This window comes from Mytilus californianus, unplaced genomic scaffold, assembly GCF_021869535.1.
Source record: "Mytilus californianus isolate M0D057914Y unplaced genomic scaffold, xbMytCali1.0.p SCAF_3, whole genome shotgun sequence".
Lineage (NCBI taxonomy): Eukaryota > Metazoa > Mollusca > Bivalvia > Mytilida > Mytilidae > Mytilus > Mytilus californianus.
Window position 1 is genome coordinate 106042195 of NW_026262679.1, and position 11285 is coordinate 106053479.

The 11285-nt window shown below is 33.4% G+C and overlaps 1 long non-coding RNA gene across 1 annotated transcript; it reads left to right on the forward strand.

Annotated features, from left to right (window-relative positions):
• The first annotated feature begins 8357 nt into the window (after positions 1-8357).
• LOC127735699 (uncharacterized) lies at positions 8358-9999 on the forward strand. The gene is made up of 2 exons (XR_007998568.1): positions 8358-8431; positions 9794-9999. It is a non-coding gene; the product is annotated as an uncharacterized LOC127735699 (long non-coding RNA).
• Positions 10000-11285: the final 1286 nt, after the last annotated feature.

Here is an 11285-nt window from a genome sequence, read left to right on the forward strand (position 1 = left end):
TGTACATTAATGAAATACACTTTCTCACTTGAAGATGAGATCAAAGTTTATTTTTAACTCTTTTAAAATCACTGAAAAACAGATTGTGTGATAATTAACCATTTAAAATTGTGAGAACAGATATTTTGGTGATCCACCTATTAAGTCTTTTGAACTACATGTATTACCCTGTTTCTGTATCACTCAGCTCAGCTCTCCATAAAATTGTGTATAGGGCTTTGTGACTTCAAATATGCTTGGCACAAATATTACTGACAGCAAAAAGTTTGACAAGAAGTTGATAAGTTTGACCCCAACTTATCAAGTTCTCTTGTTTGAAAACAAAGAAATACTATTATTTCTTTCAGAAAAAATTGATTATCAGATTTTCATTATATTGATGTTGTGAAGTATCAAATCAGCTGCTCAACATAATGTGAAGCTTTTTTCAGTTTGTACACTGTGCTCACTTGACGAAAAGCTTCATATTGTGACTTGCAGCTGGTACTTTAGATCATCAATGTGCTTAAAACCTACTATAAGTAAAGGCTGGTTGGTAAATGCCTGTCTGCTTATCGTTACCTTTTTATCTGATAAGTTGATAATCTGATTTCCATTTTAGTCTAGTCTCAAGAAGGTTTATCTTGAAACCTGTTCAGTTTAAATATATCTAAACAGCCTCATCTTATTTCAGCTAAGGGTTAGTGATGTGATTTTTTATTTGTTCAATAAAGTACTCTCCAAAACTTCTGGGTAAAAAGCATGTTTTATATGCAGTGAAAAATATGTTCCAGAATCACCAGTCCTGATATACTACTAAATTCACAGGAAACACACATCATAAATAAGCTACAGTTATTGTAATATCATATGGATTAGAGCAAGAACACACTAAATAAATTTAAATATTAACAAATATTTATTTTAAAAAATTAAAACACCAAAAAAAATATAGAAATATAGGAAAAGGGGTGTCCATTCCCCAAGCTCCTGTGCTACCGACCTAGTCTTCATATATGAATCATAAAGCAGGGCCTAGGTGGCCGAGTGGTCTAAGTAGTCAATTTACTGTATCACTAGCCTGTCAACACTAAGGTTGTGAGTACGAATCCCGCTCGACTCCAATCTTAATTGACTGACTCCAATCTTAATTGACTAGGATTGTCAGTTTTCCTACCGACAATAGTGCTTAAAGTGTCATTAAACACCAATCAATCAATCAATCATAAAGCTGTTTCCTCAATTTTTGTCGCAACAGTTACAAATTGCGAGATATAGGATTTACAATCTGGTGTCTGGCAGCATAAACTACTAGTATTTGTATAAAGCTTCATATTTCAGAAGGTAGAAGACTTGGATGCATCATACCTTGTATGCAGATGCCTTATCTTACCATATATTTTCCATATGTTCATTGACCTTGACCTCATTTTCATGGTTCAGCGACTGCTTGAAAAAAAAATTGTAGTTTATTTGTCATGTGAAATACTCACTTATTATGAGTAATAGGATAAAACTATTTGGTATATGTGATCCTTGCAAGGTCTTCCTGTCCATTAAACAGGGTTCACCTGACTTCAACCTCATTTCATGGATCAGTGATCAATGTTAAGTTTACGTGATCAAGTCCCTATCTCGGATACTGTAAGCAATAGGTCAACTATATTTGTTGTGTGGTTTATCTGACCTTGACCTCATTTTCATGGTTCAATGGTCAATGTTACGTTTTAGTGGTTTGGTCGGTTTCTCAGATACAATTAGCAATGTATCAGCTGTATGTGGTATATGGAATGATTGTAAGATGTACATGTCTGTCTGACAGGTTTCATCCGGCCTTGAATTGTTTTACACTAGTCATTTTGGGGCCCTTTATAGCTAGCTTGTTGTTCGGTGTGAGCCAAGGCTCCGTGTTGAAGGCCGTACTTTGACCTATAATCGTTTACTTTTACACATTGTGACTTGGACGGAGAGTTGTCTCGTTGGCACTCATACCACATCTTCTTATTTCTATTGACCTTTTTTTTATGGTTCATTGGACAATGTTAAGATTTTCCAGTTTAGTCTATTTCTCAGATTCTATAAGCAATTGGGCCACTGTATTTAATGAATGGAATGATTGTAAGGTGTACATGTCTGTCTGGTAGATTTCATCTGACCTAGACCTCATTTTCATAAATCATTTGTCAATGTTAAGTTTTCATGGTTTCATACATTTATTGGATACTATATGTAATAGGTCAACTATATTTGGTGTATGGAATTATTGCATGGTGTTCTTGTTGTCTAGCAGGGTTCATCTGACCTTGACCTCATTTTTATGTTTCATTAATTAATGATCGATTTTCATAATCAGGTCTGTTTCTCAGATACTCTAAGCAATAGGCTAACTATATTTAATGTATGGTATGAAATTAAATCAAGATAAGTAAAGCAGGCGAAACATTTCAGAATGTGCACTCTTGTTTCTAATTTAGTGGCATTATTTTTGTTGCAAAAATGCCATGCCAAAGCAGAGACATATAATACAAAAATCTAATATTCATTTCCTTTGGCATATTGAATATTGTACATGATATGTCTGGCCAAAGGAAATGAAAATTAGATTTTTTTTCGGATTATGGTTTATGATTGCCCCCTTTGTACTTTCTAGCCCTTATTACACATTTAGCAGTAGTAACATACCCTCGGTCACATTGCATGTCAATTTGATCTTCCACATTTCTTAAAAGCAGGACCAAAATTTGTTTGATGGACTATTACTGAAGTTAGTATTTTCTTGGACCAAGAACATGTCGAAAGAGTTGAAACCTGTAAAAGAAACATCAATTTGATGGATTGACATTTTACAGATATTTGGTAATGTTTTTTTTTTTTTTAATTTAATACATTTTTTATTTTATTTTTATTTTCTACATATATACACAAATAAGGGTATCTCATAACGCAAAAAAAAATCCCCTAGCAGGTAAAGGGGGAAATTGGCTGAAATTGACATACATAGGTTGTACAATCATCATTACCAGTGACTACACTACATATATATATTATAGAACTTGCACGTGAGTCTCAAATTACCAAGTGATAGACGTGACATGTTTTTGCGGTGCTAGATCTTAACACCAGAAAAGCTGATCTATATATTTTAAATATCATTACATATTTGACTGTGTCTGGATTGGTATAGTTTCATCTATGATAATTACAGTAATGAATTTTAAAGTTTGCATTTTAAGAGTTTTATCAATTAAAAATAAATTCTACTGAATTATCTAAAATTCCCACAAGCACTGAACTCGGCAATTATTTGTTATTTCATAAAATGTCTGGATGGCAGGACTTGTTGCACATTTGTCCTGATTTTTTTTTAAATACACCGTTTGGCGTAAAATTTGGTCTTAGCACTTTTTGTGAAATCCGAACCATCACACACATTAATATCTTCGTTTTCATGCGTTCCCATGCTACATATAGCGGGGAATCTGTTTTGCTGTGCAGGATATATAAATTCGAGGCAATTTTTCTTTCCCCATCCAACATACCTTCATTTCAAGCGGCAGTCAAAATTCCTGACATTTATCCGAGTCGATTCATTGCAGAACTTACCTGTTTGATTTATTATCAATTTGTTCTCGTCCTAAATATGCATGACATATTTCCTACTGAAGGCAAACAAACAACAATCAGTCAATTTAAACATGCTGTTTATGCCTCCGCAACTGAAAGTTGGGAGCATATTGTTTTACCCCTGTCCGTCCGTCCGTCCCATTATGGGTATAATAGTTATTCCAGATAACTCCTCCTACTGTTTGAATGCTAGGAAGTTTTCACTTTGCTGGCTGTTTGTACATATATTGAAGGTGTGCATGTGGTCAGGGTTTTGATTTTTATTTTTATATTTGCTCTTTTGTGAGATAGTTGAACTTTGTCATTTTTGGGGAGTATATACTTGCATAAGAGGTGCATAGCGTTTCCGGATAACTCCTCCTACAGTGAACCATAGACCTATGTGCTCCCATGCTCAACCTTGAGTATTTATTATAACACTTTGCATCTGCGGGGCATCGTGTGTGTCTCCCAGACACAATAGTATTTCAAAGAGAGTCCTACATTGACTTTGTTATAATACAGTTACTTCAGCGTGGAGTGCGGTGACATTACTTTGTCTAGTTTTCTCTGCTTCATATTACACACTTCTGTTTTGCATCTAGATTTTCTACACATTCGTTTGTATTCTATTGTAAGAACAATTTGTCCTGCCATCATGACAAGAAGATCATGAAATTACTATCCGAAATACAGAGTGAGTACATTCTTAACGTAGTTTCACTAAAAAGAAAACAAACTTTCCCTGTTTATGTTTGAAGAATAAACTCATTTTTACCAAACCATTACTTATTTTCTTTGCAAGATATTGTGTTTTTGGTCATATGCATCTCAATGATAATTATCCTTTTCTAATAAATTACCTGAAACTGGACAGGCAATTTGTTAAATTTTGTTTCAAAATTTCAGTCATTTTACAACATGACTAGGTATTTTAAGTCCTTTTATATAATGCCTGTCAAGCTTAGGAAATTATAAATTGCCTGAAAATTCAGTCATTTTCCAAAATGCCTGACTTTAGAAAATGTCTGTAACATATACATGTCTGTTAGTCCAGCGGCTAAGTCCAATATATAGGTATACTTGATCACATATAATGGTAAAAGCATGAAACTTTGTATAGTGAATGTTATGATGCTCATAATGATTTTTTTTTTTGTATATGGAGCCATCCCAAAAAAAAAATCCATTATAGCAGTAAAATTCAAAATGGCCATCAAGCTGTCTTTTGAATTACATATCAGAACAATTGATCACTTTATTGTAAAAGCATGACACTTGACACCCCGGTTTTTGGTGTTAGTTTTCTATGTTGAGCTTTGTAAACTGCTTTTGCCATGGCGTTGTCAGTTTATTTTCGACTTATGAGTTTGAATGTCACTTTGGTATTTTTCGCCTCTCTCCTTGACATAATGACAGCTTATGGGTGTAGACATAATTCAAACATGGAGCCACGACAAAATCCAATATGACCGCCAAATTAAAGATGACCGACATAAGGTACTGAAAATACAAGACTATACAATAGTCTTGAGGAAATCTACCTATATGCAAGAGCTCAGTACATATCACAAATTTAAGAAAATACAACGAAGATATGCCAAACAATTTTTTATAGATACAAAAAATCATCAAAGTGGCACAGAAAAAGACTGTCAAATTTTGACAGTACCAGTATATATACACTATCGATGTGGAATGAAAAGTTAACAAATTCGTTATATTTATTTGATATAGTAAGACACTGACCAACATTATATAAATATAACCAGGGGACAAAGATTGTCAATGTATTTTTTCATCCTTTCTTACAACACAAACGTTTTCCTTCATATATTGCTTTAGTCGTATTTGGCACAACTTTTTGGAATTTTCGGATTTTGATGCGTTTTATAACCGGGATTAGCCTTTGACATGCAATTACAACTTCTGTAAGCACTGATCAGAATGACACAAAAGAACTATTGAGGTTTTGCCAACCCGTGAAATAAATCAAGTGATGGTATACTAGAATATATCAGTAAGACAAGGTCTACAAAAAGATAAATTTGTCAGTTATCTTTTAAAAGGAGTAATTTCTCTTAAATGACGATTTTAACTTTTTTTTGTGTTTTGGGCAAAAACCATAAAAACAGTTAAATGATCAGCAATACAGGTTCACCAAAAAAAGAGATTTTAATCATGGCTTATATTCTAGTGTTGGAGAGTGTCCATTAATGAAGATACACATAAAGCTAATTGAGCGACACAAGCTTTTTAGAGCCTCTAGTTTTATCAGCGAAAAAATGAAATAGCTCAACTTTCAGGGGTTCAAATTAACATTTGGTACTGGAAGGTCCAGAACCTTTGACACTCCAAACTGAAAGGTCCACATTTTAAATCACAGGTCCTACTTTTACATGAAATATTTCATAACTCATAAATACAAAATTAATGTGCTTTTGGTGTTAGGTTAGCTTGTTTCATCATATTTGAACTGCATTTAATGTTTTGTTAAGTTTACAAATATATTGCCAGGCAACCATATAGCACCAAACTGTCAGTGTCAATGTGGTATAATTATAGAGGTAATTGTCTTGTATATTATGAATTCCAATAATCTTTTTTTTTGGGGGGGGGGGATTGGGGAGGGTGTCACTGTGGGTGTGTGTGTTGTCTCAATTATTGAAAATTATACCATAGTCTGTTATTGATGTAAAAGTGTTCACTGAAGGGTTTCACTTTTTTGCAACACTGTATGCATTATTGAAGAGAACCTTTATATACCTATTTAACTTTATCTGGCTCACATTGCTGCTTAAGAATACATTGTCCAAGTTTAGTGTCTGACAATAAATCTTCAGACTTAAAATTTGGACACTTTCATGGATCCAATGCTTTAAACAAGATAAATGCTTGGGTGTCACTTCGTATATTTTTATTTGGTCTATTTTAAGTGTTCCCCTTTCAAGTGCACTTTCTTTTTCTGATTGAGTAGGGAACTTCTGGCGATATGTACACGACATTAGACCATCAAAATATAGCCACGGTCGATCGATTTTACAGTGGGGCTTAAATTCCCATTCCCGTTTTTCACGATCGTATTTTTGGTCTTTAGTGAGATCTTCATTTGATTTCTTCTGGGGCGTTTTTTTTTTGTTCTTCGGTAGTGAGCCAGAAGAGGTCCACTTCTGTTTTTTTAATAGGGAACATCTTCTGGCTCTCTTCCGCCTCTTCTTTTTTGATAGGTAGTTTAGACGGCAGAAGCACATAACAAACATGGCGTCATTTAGTCTAAATGACATTAATAAATTTATGAATGCAGATATATTAGAATGTGAGCTGTGTTATAAACGTGTTTATGGTATGACAGTCTTAGTAGGACATCCCTGTATGACGATAAGCTGAATAAATATAAGAACTACACGGACAATAACAGTTAAGGGACGACTATTTGATATTCTAGGGAAGGGATTTTGATTGATTGGTGTTTAATGCTACTTTCAACACTAAGTTGGGCTATTCCGTGGTGGTCAGTTTAAATTTATAGATCTATTATGTTTATAGGTTATTCCGAGACACCATTAATTATATTCTTTCATTTGCAGAGTAGTTTACTTAAGTTTACCTTTATTCTATTGATTGCCTATTGATTATTCATTGATCCATAAAATCTAACTGTTTACCTTGTAGCATTTACCTATTATTGATTTTACTATCAGTACTCACTGTTCACAAGAGTGTATAGGTTTTCTTGTATTCTGATTGGTTTATAAAGCCTTGCCCCCAGTTTGGTGGTAGTTTTAAAAACAGTAAAGAAATTCACCTTTTACACATATATGAAATCCTCCTGTCCCCCACCCCAAATGCAATAAATGAATAAATATCAAATGATTTTTCTTCTTATTTAACACAAGTTTAAATTGATTGATTGTTTGTTGCTAATTTTTAACGCCCAGTGACAAATATGTCATGCATGTTCAGGACTCGGTTCAGGAAAACACGAGTTTTAAAGTCAGGTATATAATATAAAAACGAAGAGATGTATGATTGCTAATGAGGCAACTATCCACCGGAGTTCAAATATGAAGTGGATGTAAGCAATTATAGGCAACCGTAATTAAGGCCTTCAACAATGACAAAACCCGATACTGTATTAAAAGTCGTCTATAAAAGGCCCGACGTGAAAAGTGTGAGAAACAATTCAAACGAAAAAAGAGACATGAACCAACCACAACCACTAAACTATAGGCTCCTGACTTGGGACAGGCACACAAAGAATATGGCAGGGTTGATATAAAAACGAAGAATGCCAATGAGACAACCCTCCACAAGAGACCAAATGACACAGCAATTTACAGCTATAGGTCACCGTACGGCCTTCAGCAATAAGCAAAGCCCATACCGCATAGTCAGCTATAAAAGGCCGCGAAATCACAAATGTAAAACAATTCAAACGAGAAAACTAACGGTCTAATTAATGTATAAAAAAATGAACGAAAAACAAATATGTAACACAGCAACAAACGACAACCACTAAATTACAGGCTCCTGACTTGGGACAGGCACATACATACAGAATGTGGCGGGGTTAAACATGTTAGCGGGATCTGGCCCAACCCGCCCCTAACCTGGGACAGTGGTGTAACAGTACTAGAACATGTTTGTGGGCGCTCAACCCTTCCCGAAGCTGGGACAGTGGTGTAACAGTACAATATAAGAACAACCTACACAAATCAATTGCAATTAGATTAACTCAAAAGATCGATATGAGACACACAAAAAAAAACTTACATTAACACTGTGTATCATCGCCACCGGAAATTGGGTACTAACGAAGCGGAGAGAAATGGAAAAAAAAGTAAACAAGGTAAGAATTCATTCAATTTAAAGCATTTCTACTGATTTGACGAGGGTACCGCTTGAGAAATGATTTTCTAATATATAATTCTTTAAATTATTAGGCCGATAAGTACAAAATTAAGACAAGATTTTGTGTTATACTCCAAAGCTTGCCACTTAGTACCTGAAAATTTCGAGGTCGATTGTCCTCTGTCGCCCCATTGGCAAGATATTCAACTGTTTTTCATTATTTTTCCAGACACGTTTTTAGATTATGATAGTGTGACATCATATTGACTGAAATCTGTTGTCATAAAGATGTTTTTAAAGAATATGGACCAAAACATTGTTTGTTTATTGTACGGCGAATTGCAGGACGTTGTACGGCGAATTGCAAATTAACAACTTTTGTCTGTACGGCGTCTTGCAATATATTGTAATTTAAAGATGAAATTAATCACTGTTTAGATAATATCAAGTGACGAAATTTTGGTTGTATCAAAGTTTTACCGGCTTACAAATATACAAAATAAACTACTCATCAAATATTATAAAATATATGCCGTTAATTTCGTTCAGAAGTCGTCGTTGCGTACCTCTATTTGACTTTTTGTTTTTAAAGACAAAAAGGTTTTTTTCAACCATATTATCCTAAATACATTCATATATCGTTATAATACTAACGACTGTTGTCTTATTTGTTGTCAGGGTGAAATTTTGTAAGTTCAATAAAAAAAAAACGACTATTCATCTTTTGTTGGCGCTGTTCTTTTTTTTTAAAAATATAAACAGTGGAGATGTTGTATGATTGCAAATAAGATAACTATCCACCAGGGTTAAATAAAGTGTATGTAAGCAATTATATGCTATCGTTTGGCCTTCAACAACGAAAAATCGTACCTTACAGTCGGCTATAAAAAGCCCCGACATGAAAATTGTGGAAGGATTCAACAAGAAAACTAACGGCCTAACTCATAACAAAACAATTAACGAAAAATAACAAATATGATACAGATGAACCAACGACAACCACCAAACTACAGGCTCGTGGCTTCGGACAGACACATAAAGAATGTGCTGGGTTAAATAGATATAGGAAGATGTGGTATGAGTGCCAATGAGACAACTCTCCATCCAAGTCACAATTTATAAAAGTAAACCATTATAAGTCAAGGTACGGTCTTCAACATTGTTTATTGTTTATTTTTTTTAATTTCTGAAATGAATAATTTGTTTAAAAGAAAAGTGAAGAAAATACTTTGTTTTCATTGAAAATTAGGAGAAATAAATCATGAATTGTGTTTCGAATTAATTTTCTTGTTTCTTATTGAAAATAAGATTGTATTTTTTTTTTAGTTTAAGTAAATTCAATCAATCTTTTTATTTACAGGGAAAAAATAATAAAAGACTGTTGCTAAGGCTGTTTGGCCTAAACTTAAATGAGTAGATGGAGGGGTAGTGAAAAGGAGTGTATTCGTCCGAATTTTCATTGTTACAGTAGTACATTTTCATGATTACTATGTATAATATTTCTCAGTAAATTTTAATGTGATATTGTGCCAATTAAAATTATATGATTAATACAAGTAAGACTTGCATTTGCCTTAAAAGATATAGCAGTACGTGATTATTTGTTTTCAAACACACCTTCTCTGTTTTGAAACTTATAAAGGTATGGATCTCGACCTATCTGTTTGGTTGAATATAAATGTGAATTCATAGAGTTTCAAAATCAACAGTAAGCCCTATTTTTGTGTGTGTGTAAATAATCTAATCTTTAGATAGATGCTAAAATTAAAATCATGTTTCTTAATAAGAAGAAAAAAGTGCAACTTAAGCACGCCTGAATGTAAAAATTCGTAAGGGTTCCGCGGAACCCAGTGTCTCGCCTACTTTTGCTGTTAATCGCAGGCTCAACAAAAATGAGGAAAAAAATTAATAAAAATATTCCTCTCTATACTATCTTTTGATTGTAAGTAGCTTCTGTCCAAGTTTGGTAAAAATCCAGGATAGTTTATGAATCTAATAAATGTTTTAAAAACTTAAACTGCAGACTGTATGTAATGTTAACTGGAAGAAAAACAAAGTCCATTTATAAGAAAAATACGGAAAAAATCGAACAAAATTTTAACAAAATTTTCTTCTAGATACTAGCTTTTAATCATAAACAAGCTTCTGTCCAAGTTTGGTACAAATCCAGGATAGTTTAAGAAAGTTGTTAAAATTTTAAAAACTTTAACCACAGAGTGAATGTAATATTAACTGGCAGAAAAACTAAGTCCATTTATAAGTAAAATACGGAAAAAATGGAATTTTTTTTTTACAAAATTTACTTTTGAATATTATCTTATGATCATAAACAAGCTTCTGACCAAGTTTGGTAGAAATCCAGGTTAGTTTAAGAAAGTTATTAAAATTTCAAAAACTTTAACCACAGAGTGAATATTTGTGGACGCCGCCGACGACGACGACGACGCCGACGGAATGTAGGATCGCTATGTCTCGCTTTTTCGACAAAAGTCGAAGGCTCGACAAAAAGGTGTACCCGACTTATTCGTTCACGATAAGAATTTACCGATTTCGGTATTTTAACAAAACTGTTTACGAGGGCAAATAAATAAATGAATGCTATCAAATCAACATTTAAATTTACGTGGATTTTTCCAAAAGAATTTATGAGTATGCACCATCAGGATTCAAAAATATTTCAAACTGTCCTTATTAGATGTTATTTCATTATAATTCTTTAAACTTACAAGTCGAAGATGCTAGCTTTTGTGAATTGTATTAATAAGTATATAATATTAAGATGACAACCAAAAAAACTTCAAACAAGGTCATCTTTATTCTCAAGTAGAAAGTTTATATAAATAGTTTATGCC